This window comes from Nomascus leucogenys, chromosome 12 (genome assembly GCF_006542625.1).
Source record: "Nomascus leucogenys isolate Asia chromosome 12, Asia_NLE_v1, whole genome shotgun sequence".
NCBI classification, from domain to species: Eukaryota; Metazoa; Chordata; class Mammalia; order Primates; family Hylobatidae; genus Nomascus; species Nomascus leucogenys.
Window position 1 is genome coordinate 89629958 of NC_044392.1, and position 14716 is coordinate 89644673.

General features: G+C 42.3%; 1 long non-coding RNA gene across 1 annotated transcript; it reads left to right on the plus strand.

Annotated features, from left to right (window-relative positions):
* Window positions 1–6870: 6870 nt before the first annotated feature.
* LOC100588686 lies at window positions 6871–13693 on the plus strand. Its single transcript, XR_001114241.2, has 3 exons — window positions 6871–6959; window positions 10176–10312; window positions 11032–13693. It is a non-coding gene; the product is annotated as an uncharacterized LOC100588686 (long non-coding RNA).
* Window positions 13694–14716: the final 1023 nt, after the last annotated feature.

Sequence of the window (14716 nt, forward strand, 5' to 3'; positions counted from 1 at the left end):
AGGCCAAGGCAGGCAGATCACCTGAGGTCAGGAGTTTGAAACCAGCCTGGCCAACATGGTGAAACTCCATTCTCTACTAAAAATACAAAAATTAGCCGGGCGTGGTGGCAGGCGCCTGTAATCCCAGCAACTCGGGAGGCTGAGGCAGGAGAATTGCTTGAACCCAGGAGTCGGAGGTTGCAGTGAGCCGAGATCACGCCATTGTACTACAGCCTCGGGGACAAGAGCGAGACTTCGTCTCAAAAATAAATAAATAAAAAATAAATAAGGAAAATCTCTATCAATTAGATCTCAGTGAAATGAAACTTTTCCAAACAGTTTTTCAGATTCTGTGTTAATGCCCCAAAGAAAACTAGAAATACAATAACTAGCCACACAAAGCCTTGGCACATATGTTCTAAAGAAGCTATTTTGATCTTAAACCATGAAAAATTTTCACTGGAATTTTAAAAATCACATTGCCTTTTTATTTCCGAAGCACTTGTCTTCATTTTTATCAAGGGCAAATATCGTAGGAAACAACTCATAAATGCTTTTTGTTGTTGTGGAGACAGTCTTACTCTGTCGCCCAGGCTGGAGTGCAGTGGCGTGACCTCAGCTCACCGCAACCTCTGCCTCCCGTGTTCAAGCAATTCTTCTGCCTCAACCTCCCAAGTAACTGGGATTTCATGCATGCACCACCATGCCCAGCTAAGTTTTGTATTTTTAGTAGAGACAGGGATTCTCCATGTTGGCAAGGCTAGTCTCAAACTCCTGACCTCAAGTGATCTGCCCGCCTCAGCCTCCCAAAGTGCTGGGATTACAGGCATGAGCCGCCACGCCTGGCCTTATGAATGCTTTTAATTGAAATTCTTCGATAAGGAGTGAAAAGACTATGGTAGATCTCAGAGGCAGGTTCTGGCCTTGGCAGTGAGGGCCAGAAAGGGGTGTACATCGGAGACACAGTTGCTTGTGGTGTGGTTTCCCAAAATCTGGAGGTGCACGTTCCTGTTGACTCAACAATCTGTTTCTCTGGACTTGGTAGCCTTCTGTTTTGCAGACCCCCAAGCACTGTATAACTGGGATTCACTAATTATAGCTTGAGTAACTATAAATTGTTACCCAAATGAGAAACTTTTGATAGTGAAATGGGGAGCTATTCATGATTAGGCCTGTACCACAGTGGAAATTGGGACAAATGATCACCCTGTGTATAGTGGAAGCCCTGTCCAAGTAAGCATAACTCTGACTTGAGTTTTGATTGTTGAACCTGTAAACCCAAAATAAAATCCTAAGGCCCCCCAACTATTTGAATGGGCCCCTTCTCTCAGCCAAGGGCATTCCAAAGTTAACCTGAAAAACTAGTTCAGGCCATGATGGGAAGGAAGGGTCAGACATGCCTGATTATACCCTCCTTCCTCTTGGAATTCAGGAAAAGCTAACCAGCATTAATATCAACACAGACTTTAAGTCTTATAAGAGACATTTACAACCTATGCTCCCTAAAGGCTGTTACCTGGAGGCTGTATGATAAAACATTGGTTTCCACAGCCCCTTATCATCATAACCCATACATTTCTTTGTATTGATTCCAAGTCTTTATATAATAACTCATTCAGGCTGGCCGTGGTGGCTCACGCCTGTAATCCCAGCACTTTGGGAGGCTGAGGTGGGTGGATCATGATGTCAGGAGTTTGAGACTAGCCTGACCAACATAGTGAAACCCCATCTCTACTAAAAAATATACAAAAATTAGCTGGACATGGTGGTGCGCACCTGTAATCTCAGCTACTCAGGAGGCTGAGGCAGGAGAATCGCTTGAACCCAGGAGGCGGAGGTTGCAGTGAGCCGAGATTGCACCATTGCACTCCAGCCTGGGTGACAGAGAGAGACTCTGTCTCAAAAATATAAAATAAATAAAATAAAATAAAATAAGTAGAATAAAATAAAATAACTCATTCAACAAATTGCCAATCAGAAAATTTTTAAATCTACCTCTGACCTGGGAGCCACTGCTTCACGTTGTCCCACCTTTCCAGATTGAACCAATATACATCTTACAGGCATTGATTGATGTATTATGTCTTCTTAAAAAGTGTAAAAGCAAGTCACACCCAGACCACTTTGGGCACATGTCATCAGGACCTCCTCAAGTTATGTCATGGGCCTGTCCTTAACTTTGGCAAAATAAACTTTCTAAATTGATACCTATCTCAGATATTTTTGGGTTCACAAACCCTAATCCCTACAAAGCTACTTCCTTTAATTCATGCCTCAGGTATAGTTTCTAAAAGATGAAATCAAGTTGTGGTCTAACCTAATATAGTCAGCTCTACTATAACACTCATAAACACCATGTAAAAAAGCACAAGTTTTTCTCAGTGCAGTTGACATATTAGGGAACAATTTGAGCATAATGCAAAATTTGTGTTTTCTTATGTGTGATTCTGTTAGTAAGAAACACTAAGTGAATGCAGAAAACTGTGCCCAACTGATCCAAACTAAACAGTAACACACAAAACAAATATACATCTCAAATGTCTACTGTTACAGTAGATAGGTAGGCATGAGCAGGGCAGGAGAGGGCTCCCCCACCACCCACCAGGATGGTCAGGCGACTGTCAGGTAATGGTATGGCAGTTACCACACTGCCTCTCTAAAAATGATCATTGGCAGCCAGGCCTAGGAGAGGGAATTTCCTGATGGTTCACAGTTGTCACACTAACGTGATAAGTGATTGCAGGCACCAGGGAGAGGCAATCTCCCAAACAGATTAAAAACACTTGAAGTTGGCAATCAGCTTCCAATAAAATCTCAGAAATTGGATGAGTGAGCTTGAACGTATGCATTAAGAGACAGAATGGAGTATGGCCTCCCAGGGGCATTTCACTAGAAGAGGGAAGAAAGCCTCAGGTGAGCATGCATACAACTTCCTAAACACACTGTGCATGCTCACCTCCCAAGCACAAGGAGGGCACTGTGCGTGCAAGCAGCCCGCACTAAGGGAAGAATTATGGGAAAAGGGACGCAAGACCCCGGAAGTATGCCAGCATATTCAACCCCTAGTCAAAAGGTCAAATGTCGCACTTATCCTTCAAGTCGCCTGCTTGTGTCTCTTCCATGTGTACTTTCCTTTCTTCCCTGCTGTAAAGCTTTTTAATAAACTTCCACTCCTGCTCTGAAACTTGCCTCAGTCTCTTTTTCTGCCTTAAGCCCCTCTGTCAAGTTCTTTCTTCTGAGGAAGCAAGAATTTAGGTTGCTGCAGACCCATCAGTAATTTGGATATTCACCACCACTCACACTACCATCTATCTCAGTTTCCCATGTATATTATAAACAATACTCATCCTTAGCTGACATTACAATTTTCCCCTGGGATTTCAGACAACTCTCCTTCCACCACTTCACAGTATACAAGCTGCAACCTTTCCAACCCCTACTTCCACAAGCTAACTTCCAGTTTTTTTCAAGGTAAAGTATCATGTTTATGGTATTGTTCATGCATTTCTTAACCACTTAACATGTATAAAACTCTGCTACCATTTTTTATTAGGATATTTTTTAACGAGTCAGTGATGAATTTTTTTTTTTTTTTTTTTTTTGATGGAGTCTCACTCTGTCGCCCAGGCCGGAGTGCAGTGGTGTGATCTCGGCTCACTGCGAGCTCCGCCTTCTGGGTTCATGCCATTCTCCTGCCTCAGCCTCCCGAGTAGCTGGGACTACAGGTGCCCGCCACCACACCTGGCTATTTTTTTGTATTTTTAGTAGAGACAGGGTTTCACCATGTTAGCCAGGATGGTCTTGATCTCCTGGCCTCGTGATTCACCTGCCTCGGCCTCCCAAAGTGCTGGGATTAAAGGCGTGAACCACCATGCCTGGCCCTGATGAAATTTTTTAATGCTGTGAACCTAACTCCATTTTCCCCATAGGTCCTGTGATTTTTACTATAATTCTGCAAAACATGGATTTTAGGGATATACATGTTGTATTAAAGCAGAGCTGATGAAAAAGAGCGCCTTTTGTCCCTCCACTTATCATATGCTGACTGCTGATAGCCTTTCAAAATTCCATGCCAGCTTTCCTGATTCTACACCTCTGTAACAAACTATTATTTGAGGGACAGATAGTTTAAAAATTAAAAACAACCATCAAAAATACATCAAGCCCTTGCTGTGGAAGGCACCACACTAAGCCTTAATAAGCCATTTCTTTGACTTTTCGCAACAATTCTCTATGCAGAAGCTATTGTTATACTCACTTTATAGACGAGAAAACTGATGCAAAGAAAGGTAAACTTGCCCAGCGCCACAGAGCTAATACGTGGTGAAGAGGGCATGTGAACACCAGGAATCATTTCATAGCACATTTTCTACTGAATCTGATCAACTTGCAAGTGCCTGATTGCATGCTGCTCACCAGGGGTGTTGCCTGACAGGTCTGGACGGGCTGACCTTGAGAAAGGATCAACATGCCTTTGGCTAGAGATTTACTGCATCCATCCTTGGAAAAGGAAAAGAAAAGAAATGGCCAGTGAAACGTTCAAATTCTTACTTTGTGGATATAACATGTCCTAGTTGCCACAAGATTACCATGTTTTTCAGCCATGCCTATGAAACCATCCTTGCAAAAATTATAACAATGAAAAAACAATGACAGTGAAAGGGATCTATGATCTAACCAACTCCCATCTTGACTTGAATCTCCAGACTGCCTTTGTCATTCCTGGGCTTGGGCCAAGCTAACTTGGGGAGAAATTTATAGTTTAAATGATAACAGCCCTTCCCCAAAACTAAACCACCTTTGTAAAGCAAATGAAAGACCACCAGGTTAGGTGGATGAGAGGAGCACGAACTCTCCTAAGGTGTAGACCTAAACAATTACTAGCCATTATTCTGGAGGTCACAATATTTGCAACTTCCCCCAGTCACTCCTGCAGATAACATCACTATTGTAGAACCTAAGATTGGTCTTTTGAGATGTCTTTTCAGGCTTTTGTATTTCTGACTACCATGGCTCCACTTGGACCCGCCAACCAGTCCTGTGGCCCCACCAAGAAGCAAGCTGCACACCCCTCTGATTGCACCCCCAACCAATCAGCAGCACCCATTCCCTTGCCTGCCAAACCATCCTTGAAAAACCCTAGCCTCCAAATTTTCAGGGATGCTGATTTGGGTAACAATAAGACTCCAGTATCCTGTTCAGCTGCCTCTGTGTGAATTAAACTCTTTCTTTGTTGCAGTGCCTCTGTCTTGATAAATTGGTTCTATACAGGCAGTGGGCAAAATGGACCCATTTGGCAGTTACATTTAGACAGTGGATCTTTGTGTAGGTTATTCAACAGTGTTGTGCCAGCCTACAGGACGAAACACCAAGCTCACAGAAGAGTGTTCATTTAGAAGAAAGCAACACTAATGATCCACACAACATCCTGAATTTGTGTTATGTCCCAGAAAGCCTTATCGTAAGTTCAGTAATTCTGGTTTATCTACCAAGGTAAGTAAGTGTGTTTGATTTTGTAAGGTATGCAGCAGTGATCTCCTATTTTGGTGTTTTTCAATTAAGTTTTGGTTATGCACAAATAAAAAATTGATGAAATTTTATTTTCCTTTAATATCAGCTTAAATGGTTCTTACATCTATAAAGCTTTTTCTGACTCTGTAGGGAGGCAGTCACGACTCTGCTCTCAGAATTGAACTTTCTCCCTTTTATTCATTAGGAAATGTTTATTGAGTACTTATTAGGATTGCTATGCTAGGTGCTGGGATTCTAACATGGAAGGTGACTTGGCCATTGTCCTCAGAAACTAACAAACTCCTGGGGGAAACAAGCCAATGGGTCACTTAAGGCACCCGAGTAAGTGCTCCAATAAAGGTTTTGGAGGGCTCTGAGGCAGGGAAGAGGGGGAGAAGCATGTTTAGCCTGCGGAATAGGAGGTCAGAGAGGATGCTTGAGCTAAGTATTGAAGAGTGAACAGTATAGATAGAGGGAACAGAACATACAAGGTCAGAGGTATGAAACCAAATGACCTTCAGGGAAATTACAAACGGTTTCGTATGAACAAAGTGAAGGGTGTGGGAGACCGGTGGGAGGGGTAGAGAGGAGCCAGGTTAAAGGGTCTCAGATTCAAGAAGTTTTATATTTAACCTGAAGGCTTAGTGATGTACTTGGTCAAGCACAACTGTGACCCAGAGTGTTTCCTCTCTCTCCTTGTCATAGCATTGTGAGTATCCCTTTATGAAAGCATTTATTACAAACGCTTTAACTGCATATCCTTCTGTCACAGCATTTATCACAATTCTAATTCCATATGGAGAATTGCCGAAAAGAAAGCAAAATGGAGATGAGACCAGGTTGCAGTAATCCAAGCAAGAAGTGATTGAGAGGAGGCTGGGCGCGGTGGCTCACGCTTGTAATGCCAGCACTTTGGGAGGCCGAGGTGGGCGGATCACGAGGTCAGGAGATCGAGACCACGGTGAAACCCCGTCTCTACTAAAAATACAAAAAATTAGCTGGGCGTGGTGGTGGGCGCCTGTAGTCCCAGCTACTTGGAGAGGCTGAGGCAGGAGAATGGCGTGAACCCGGGAGGCGGAGCTTGCAGTGAGCCGAGACTGCACCACTGCACTCCAGCCTGGGCGACAGAGCGAGACTCCGTCTCAAAAAAAAAAAAAAAAAAAAAAAAAAAAAAAAAGAAGTGATTGAGAGGAAGGCATGGTCCTACAGCTAGACTCTGATTGGATGCCGGTGTTAAGTAAAACAATCTCTGGCTCAGATAGCGGTGGATGAAAGGGCTTACAGAAGAACAGCTTTAGGGGATTGAGCAGGAAATAGCCTAGTCAGCAGACCTGGGTTGCCTGTCTGTTAACCCCAGCAAAGGTCTGTCTTCAGGATTGGAAAATGACCTCTGAGTCTTACACATTCTGCCTGCTAAGAGTGCTTTTGCATGCCTGAGGCCTTGGGCCATGCTGTACCGGTGTGACTAGGTAAGTTTATCCTAACAATGTGATTTATGGTGAATGCCTTTTTCGCCTGTGGGCTGGAGTCTGAGTAGCTGAGATCAGTCACCTGGGTAGGCACTGCATACCTACCTGATAACCCCCAATAAAAACAATAAAAATCCTGAGCACCAAGTCTTGGGTGAACTTCTGTGGCAACACTTCACATGTATTGTCACATATTGCTGCGACTCCACTGGGAGAGGATACCTGGAAGTTTGTGCTTGCTTTCTCCAAGACTTTTCTCAGGTGCCTGCCCCTTTGCTGATTTTAATCTGTATCCTTTTGCGGTAACAAATCATGACCACGAGTATAACAGCTTTTCTGAGTCCTGTGAGTCCTTCTAGTTCATGTGAGTTCATCAAGCTTAAGGGTGACCTTAGGGACCCCTAACACAGGGATAATGAATTGTTCTGGACATGTTGAATTTAAGGGTCTCTGAGCCATTCAAGTTCCCGTGGATGAACTTGGGTTTTTATTAGGGGTCCTCAGGTACGTATGCAGTGCCTACCCATGTGAATGCCTACTGTTGGCAATTGGATATATAAGTTTGGAGCTCAACAGAGAGGTCTGGGATAGATATTGAGATCTAAGAGCCAACACATAAGTGGCTATTACTGAGATCTGACAGCCAATACATAAGTGGCTATTGAAGCTAGGGGCATATATGAGGTCACAAAAAAAGAGATAGATGGTAGAATGAGAAGCAGAAGGTAGAGACTTGGATATCACTGGCATTCAAAAATCAAATGTGCAGGCATGGTGGCATGTGCCTATAGTCCCAGCTACTTGGGAAACTGAGGCAGAAAGTTTGCTTGAGCCCAGGAGTTCAAGGCAGCAGTGAGCTATGAGCACACCACTGCACTCCAGCCTGGCCAACAGAGTGAGACCCTGTCTCTACTTGAGAAAGAAAGAAGAGAAAAGAAAAGAAAAGGCAAATATGGAAGCAAAGGCTCTTTTATGGAGTGAAGAGACAGAGAGTCGAGAGTCAATATCAAGAAGAGATCAAGGCCAGGCATGGTGGTTCTTGTCTGTAATCCCAGCACTTTGGGAGGCTGAGGCAGGTGGATCACTTGAGCCCAGGAGTTTGAGACAAGCCTGGACAACATAGTGAAACCCTCCCTCTATAAAAATTACAAAAATTAGCTAGGCATGGTGGTGTGCTTGTAGTCCCAGTTACTCAGAAGGCTGAAGCGGGGATCACCTGAGCCCAGGAGATCAGGTTGAGGCTGCAGTGCAGTGGTGATAGCACCACTGCACTCCAGCCTGGGTGACAGAGCAAGACCCCATCTCAAAAAAAAAAAGAAAAAAGCCACCCTTAGGAAGGAGAGAATTCCAAGAAAGTCCAAATGTTATAAAGAAAACAATATATAGAAAAAGCTGGCAGTGTTGTGGTCATTAGTAACTTTAAGGAGGGTTCCTCTGCATTTCCTAAGTTAATTTAACCATTATTTATTGAGCACCTGCTGTGTCCTGAGCCCTCATGAACTCAGTATAAAAGGAGACACCCAGGTAATTGATTGTGTCTTGAGTGGGTATCTCCCTGGAGAGAGTGCAGCGGAGGGGAATTCCTCAGTCCCTCATGAGAGTGGGAGGATGGTTGTGTGTCCTGAGCTGTATCTTAAAGGATAAGTAGGAGTGAACCAGGAGGGATATGTCCAGGGCACCACTCACAGTGGGGTTTTGGGTAGCATAAAGGGCAAAGCAGGGGACCAGACACCAGGCCGGCAAGAAAATCTGGAATCTGATCCCTGAAGGGGAGCTGGGGCATTATCCTGAAGGCATTTCCTAGAAACACTGAAGGGTGTAATACAGAGGAGTAAAAAGATGACTCACATTTTAAATAATAATCCACTTGGCAGTTCTGAGAATGACCTAAGGGAAACAGATCTGAGGGCAAGAAGGGCTCTTAGGAGACTAATGCACCAGTCCTGATGTTTGGATGTGTGGGTATGAAGTTCTTTCATTTGCATTTGCTATATGAGTTTATTTTGCTGCCTTAACTAAGGTCCCTGAGAAAAACAGAACCATGTTTTATGCTTTTGTAAATTTCCTCTTTCTCTCCAAGCTGAGCACGTGGTCCCTCATGAGCCATCTGGGAAAATACACTTTTATACTGGGAACCTTTCTGACATATGCATGCTTTTCAGGAAATTGGAAAGTATATCCTAACTGAAAATTAGTTTCAGAGTTGAGATCCATTGTAGGACTCAATGTATTGCCCTTATTGGAAGGCAAATCTTTTGCCATCATACACATGACTAAGCTGGACCTCAGGAAGAATTCATTTCTGTTTTCTACATTTAATTGACATGAAGGTTTATTCATCCCTACCATTATTAATATCAAGAAAATGGACAGAGGCACTAGCATTATTTTAATCAGGTTAGTTCTAGATAATGGGTGAATTATCCCAGGAAGAAGAACTAAAACTGGACCCCTGGCAAACTGCTAATGATGAGTCTGTACTGCCATCATTGGTGGTGTCCCTCGGCAGCTCACAGCCATGTTGGGTGAATGTGGGCCTGTGGGGAAACCCTGTAGCGCTCCCTGGAGAGCTTGGGGAGAGACCAACAGCAGTCTCCAGCTGTTCAGTAACCACGCTCTGATTGGTGTGTCTCATCATCGGTAGTGCTGGGCGGCTGTCATATCTAGAACAAGTTTCTGCTGGCAGCCAAAGTCCACTATTGGCTTTGACATTTTGGTCCTTAGAGGACGGTGATAATAGTCATGTGTAACCTACCAAAAAGTTAATTGTTCATAGCAGCTTGAGTGTAATATCTCCTGGTTATACTAGTCTAAAAAGGCTTTCTGCAAGAAATGCAATATGAATTGGGCCTCCAAAATCTAGGTTTCTCTGTGCCTTTTTAAAATTAAAACTTTAAAAAAATGCCTGGAGCTAAAAAGAGAGAAAAAATAGAATTAACTCATCTATAGATTATTAAAAACCCAACGTGCTCTGTGACATAGAAAAGTAAGCATATATGTTCTTATTCAAAAATTTCATCAGACATGTGTATTTCATCAGAATGATAGGGCAAAATTGATATTTAAGATCAGAAGTACACCTGAAAGATCAGGACTCTGGTATCCACCTAAACCATGGTAGAACATGTGTGAGGCTGAGAGAGAAAAATTTTGGTTGGGATGTTGAATGGACAGCTGTTGCTGGATTTGTATTGAACTGATGCTTCTTTGCTTCAGAAACAGCTCTTCTGGCACGATGGTGACCTGCCATGGAAAATCCTGGGTCCCCATGCCCAAGTGACTGTAGCTGTGGCTCAGCCAGGACCTGACCATTTAGATCACCTGTTGTCAGACATGCCACACTGTCAACACAGGTAAGTTTCCATTTTTTATGAGCCATGTTAAAAAAGGTAAAATTAAGCAGGTGGAATTCATTTTAATAATAGGTTTTATCTAACCCAATATATCTAAACTATTATCATTTCAAACTATAATCAACGTAAAATTACCAGCTGATTTTACATTTTTTTCATACTCAATCTTCGAAATCCAGTGTATATTTTATACTTACAGCACATCTCAGTTCAGACCAGCCACCTTTCAAGGCCTCAGTAGCCGCGGGTACTTAGGCTTTCGTAGTGGACTTCACAGCTCTACTAGTGGACCCAGAAAGAATATTTAAAGGGAAAACACTCTATTTCCATTAAGCGAAAGCAACTTATTTTCTAACAGTACTCATAGGAATACTTTTTTTGTTGTCATTAAATTCCATCCTCTTTTCCATGATATGGTTGCTATTATTAAGAAACTTAGTTTGGTGAAACAGACACTAAAATAGTTACCATGTGAGGTGTAGCATGTTAAAAAATGCTATGTGAACACAGAAAAGAAAGTCAAAGACCCCAAGATAAAATTAAAACTGCATTTCCCTATAGCATAGTGATGTTGACTTAATTAACCATCTGTTTATCTCAATGCACCTATACCTTTTCTGGAGCTTTCATTTCCCCATAGTTCACTATATTCCTTTTCTATTGCAGCATTAACAAGTTACCACAAACTTGGAGGCTTATAATAACACATTATTTCACAGTTCCTGTGGGTCAGCAGCCTGTACACAGCTTACCTGGGTCCACTGCTCGGGGGGATCTCACAAGGCTTCAATCAGGATGTCAGCCCAGGCTGTGGTGTCCACTGAGGCTCCATGGGAAAGACCCTGCTTCCAAGCTCACCTAGGTTGTTTGCAAAATCCGGTTCTTTGCAGCTGTAGAATGGAGGGCTTCAGTTTATCTCTAGCTATGCGGTGCGGTGGGGTGGGGGAGCTGCCCTCAGATCCTAGAGGTCACCCACAATTCCTTGCCACTTGACTATGCCCACAGAAGTGGCCCACACATTTTGGCTTGCTTTGCCAAAGCCAGCAACAAGAGACTCCAACAAGACACATCCTACCATCTTATGTATGCAATCCCATGCCGGCAATCATGGACATGTCCATCACATACGTAACCATGTCCATTCCATCACATTTGCTGTATTCTCTTGGCCCACTCAAAGGGTGTGGACTAGTTAGGGAGCGAGAATCAGCCCTCTTGAGTCAGCCTTCCCTATTTCATGTGCCAACTCTCTAGAATATTGATCCTTTTGGTATTTTAAGTCATCTCTATTGTCATTGGAAATCCTTTCTGAAGTAGAAAGGACAGAGCTCACAAAATACAAACTGCACCACTATTCCTGCCTGTCATTTAGAGGTTTGCCAGGCGAGCACGTTGATTTCAGTCTTTTCATGGAGTTTACTGTTTGATATGATGATATCTTTACCCCCAGAATTAATTTTATTTTTATTTTTGAGACATGGTCTCATTCTGTCACGCAGGCTGTAGTGCAGTGGTGCGATCCCGGCTCACTGCAACCTCAACCAGCCCAGGTTCAGGAGATCCTCCCACCTCAGCTTCCTGGGACCACCCCAGTGGGTTCACTGGCGCAAACCACTGTGCCCAACTAATTTTTAAAAATTCTTTGTAGAGAGGGGGTTTCACTATGTTGCTCAAGCTGGTCTCAAACTCCTGGGCTCAAGCAATCTGCTTGCCTCGGGCTCCTTTGGGATTCCACAAAGTGCTGGGATTACAGGTGTGAGCCACCACACCTGCCCCCGCCCCATAATTAATTTTAAGTTAATCTCCACATTTCATTATCTTGGGCTAGATTTTAGGGGAGGAGCCTAATTTAGCTGGCATGTGCCCCATTGGGTGAATCGAATAAAAGCATAGCTGCCCTGGCATGGATCTGTGAACAAAAGTTCTCTGAAAAGAAATTTGGAAGAAAGACTTCATTCAGGAACAGTTCACAAACGTTCTGTGTAAACCAGTTACTTTCCAGAGAACAAAGGGAGGATCCTGGTTTTATAGTAAAAGTTCATGCTCAGGTTCCCAATCAGGTCCATTTTATGCAAATGAAGGCTTTAAATTTGCTTAGTTCTGATTGGTTGATGCAGCTGCATTCTGATTAGTGGATAGAACTGAGCCCTAATTGGTTCTTTCAGATGAGCTCTGATTGGCTGCTTTAGGTGAGCTCTGAAAGCCCCACTGTTAAACTGAGGTTGGGGGTTTCCAGGGAAACTCTGAGTATATGAGCTGTAGTCAGCAAATGGCCTGGCCACTTGGCTCTCTTTGAAATTTTGGCCCAGTTAGGTACTTGGGATCCATCTTGAAGGATTGGCTCTTGAAGGATTTGTTCTGAGAACTCTTGTGAACCTGAGAGGCCCGGTAAGGCAGAGCAAAAATCAGAACCCTTGGGACCCATCAGTTAGCACAGGATCCTTTCCTGGATCATCAGGATCCCTTATAAATGTGTCTAACGGCCAACTTGTTGACAGAGCTATTGTTAATACACTCTTCTGAGTTTCCCTCTGTGAACACCTTCATCTGGTTGATATAGGAAAATTAAGGAAGACAAACTTTTGGGAAAGTGATTGAAATCGTGGAATAATCAAAGCAAACCAATGGCAGCTTGTGTTTAAAATTAAAGACCAACTGTCAAGCATGGCATTTACCTAAAGTAATTTCTAAAAGTAATCAACAGAGTGAACAACACCCAGTGGGCCAGGACCATGTCAACGTTGGCTCATTCCTCAGAAACTACATGGTTTCAGGGCTCCATGTTCATGGACACCATGCGGGGAGTCTCCTAGCAATGACCCTCTTCTCTCTTGCAGGAAGTCCAAGGTCCTTTGCATGGCAGTCTTATCCCCAAATGGCATTTGCTTTCGACCCATGGTATTTCCATATTCCATGAAGAAAACTTTAAAAATATAGGCGAATCACCCTGCATGTATCCAGAGAGTTTCCAGGGGGTTTCACACACACAGACACACACACACACACACACACACACACACACGTTTAGTGGGGATCTTTTAGGTCAATACATATAGATCTACGTCATTATTAGTTGTTGCTTGGTGGTCCACTGCATGAATGGTTAATAATTGTTTAATTTTTCCTAGTTAGACAATAAAGATTTTTAAAGAATATGTCTTTGCATACTTGCTTATTTATTTGATTAGGATAAATTCCTGAAATTGGAATTGTTAAACCAAGAAATATGCATATTTTAAGGCTTTTGTTCTGTTTTGTCAAATGATCCTCAGAAAGAATGTTATTAATTCATGCTTCCACTAGCACTAACGATGGAACTATTGGGTATTTTTTATGTTGTTACCTTTGCTGGTTTTATAAATAAAATATTCTCTTGTTCTTCTTGTCTTTTTTTTCTTTTACTACTGAACTTGAAGATTTTTTTTCCCATTTCCACTAGCCATTTATATTTTTTCTACTTCAAGTCTTTACTACTTTTCAATAAGGCCTACCCTGACCACCCTACTTCAAATTGCAAACCAACCCCCCAACCCCTGACATTCCTGATATCCCTTTACCTTTCTCTGCTTTATCTTTTTTCCTATTGTAATGATCATTTCTAACATAATATATAATATGCTTGTTTATTAATAAGTACTTCCTCCCCAGCCAAGTTCTGGGAAGTGGAGGGGACTCCGATCACATGGAATATACAGCCTCTTCCTTGGCTTAGATGAGGGACAAGACAAACTCTTATTCTCCTGGCACTGCAGCTCCTGTCCTTAGATGACTCGGGGATAGTTATTTTACCTGGACTTAAAGGTTATTCCCAAACTGCAGAGAACATGTGGAATATCATCTGACTTCCTAATTTTTTGTTCATGTATATACATACATACATATACACACACACTAATGTATATCTATATATCTATTTATAAGTGTGTGAATATTTTAACATTTTAAAGTTTATGAAACTGTTTTATGCTCAATGTATACATTAAATATACTTGGCTTGTTTTTCTGAAAAGCTGTTATTTATGATTTATGTCCAGCTGATTATGTCTTAAAATAATAAAATATATAAAGTGAACCCTAGTGCTACTGACAGTGTTTAGATTACATCTCTAGACCTCTTGAAAAATTGTTACAATAAGAATATCATTTACTTAAAATTGTTAAAGAAGCATTCTGATTCCTAATGTTTAGTCTCTTTTATTATGTATTTCAGAACGGAGTCATACAATGAATGTTTACAGAGTGTCTACTATATGGTAGACACAGTTCCAGGTACATAGGATACATTAGACTACAGCTGGGTTAGCAAGCTTTTTCTCTCAGGAGCCAGATAATAAATATTTAAGCTTTGCTAACCCAGAGGTAAAATCAAGAATATTAATGTAGTTACTTACATAACAAGAGAGA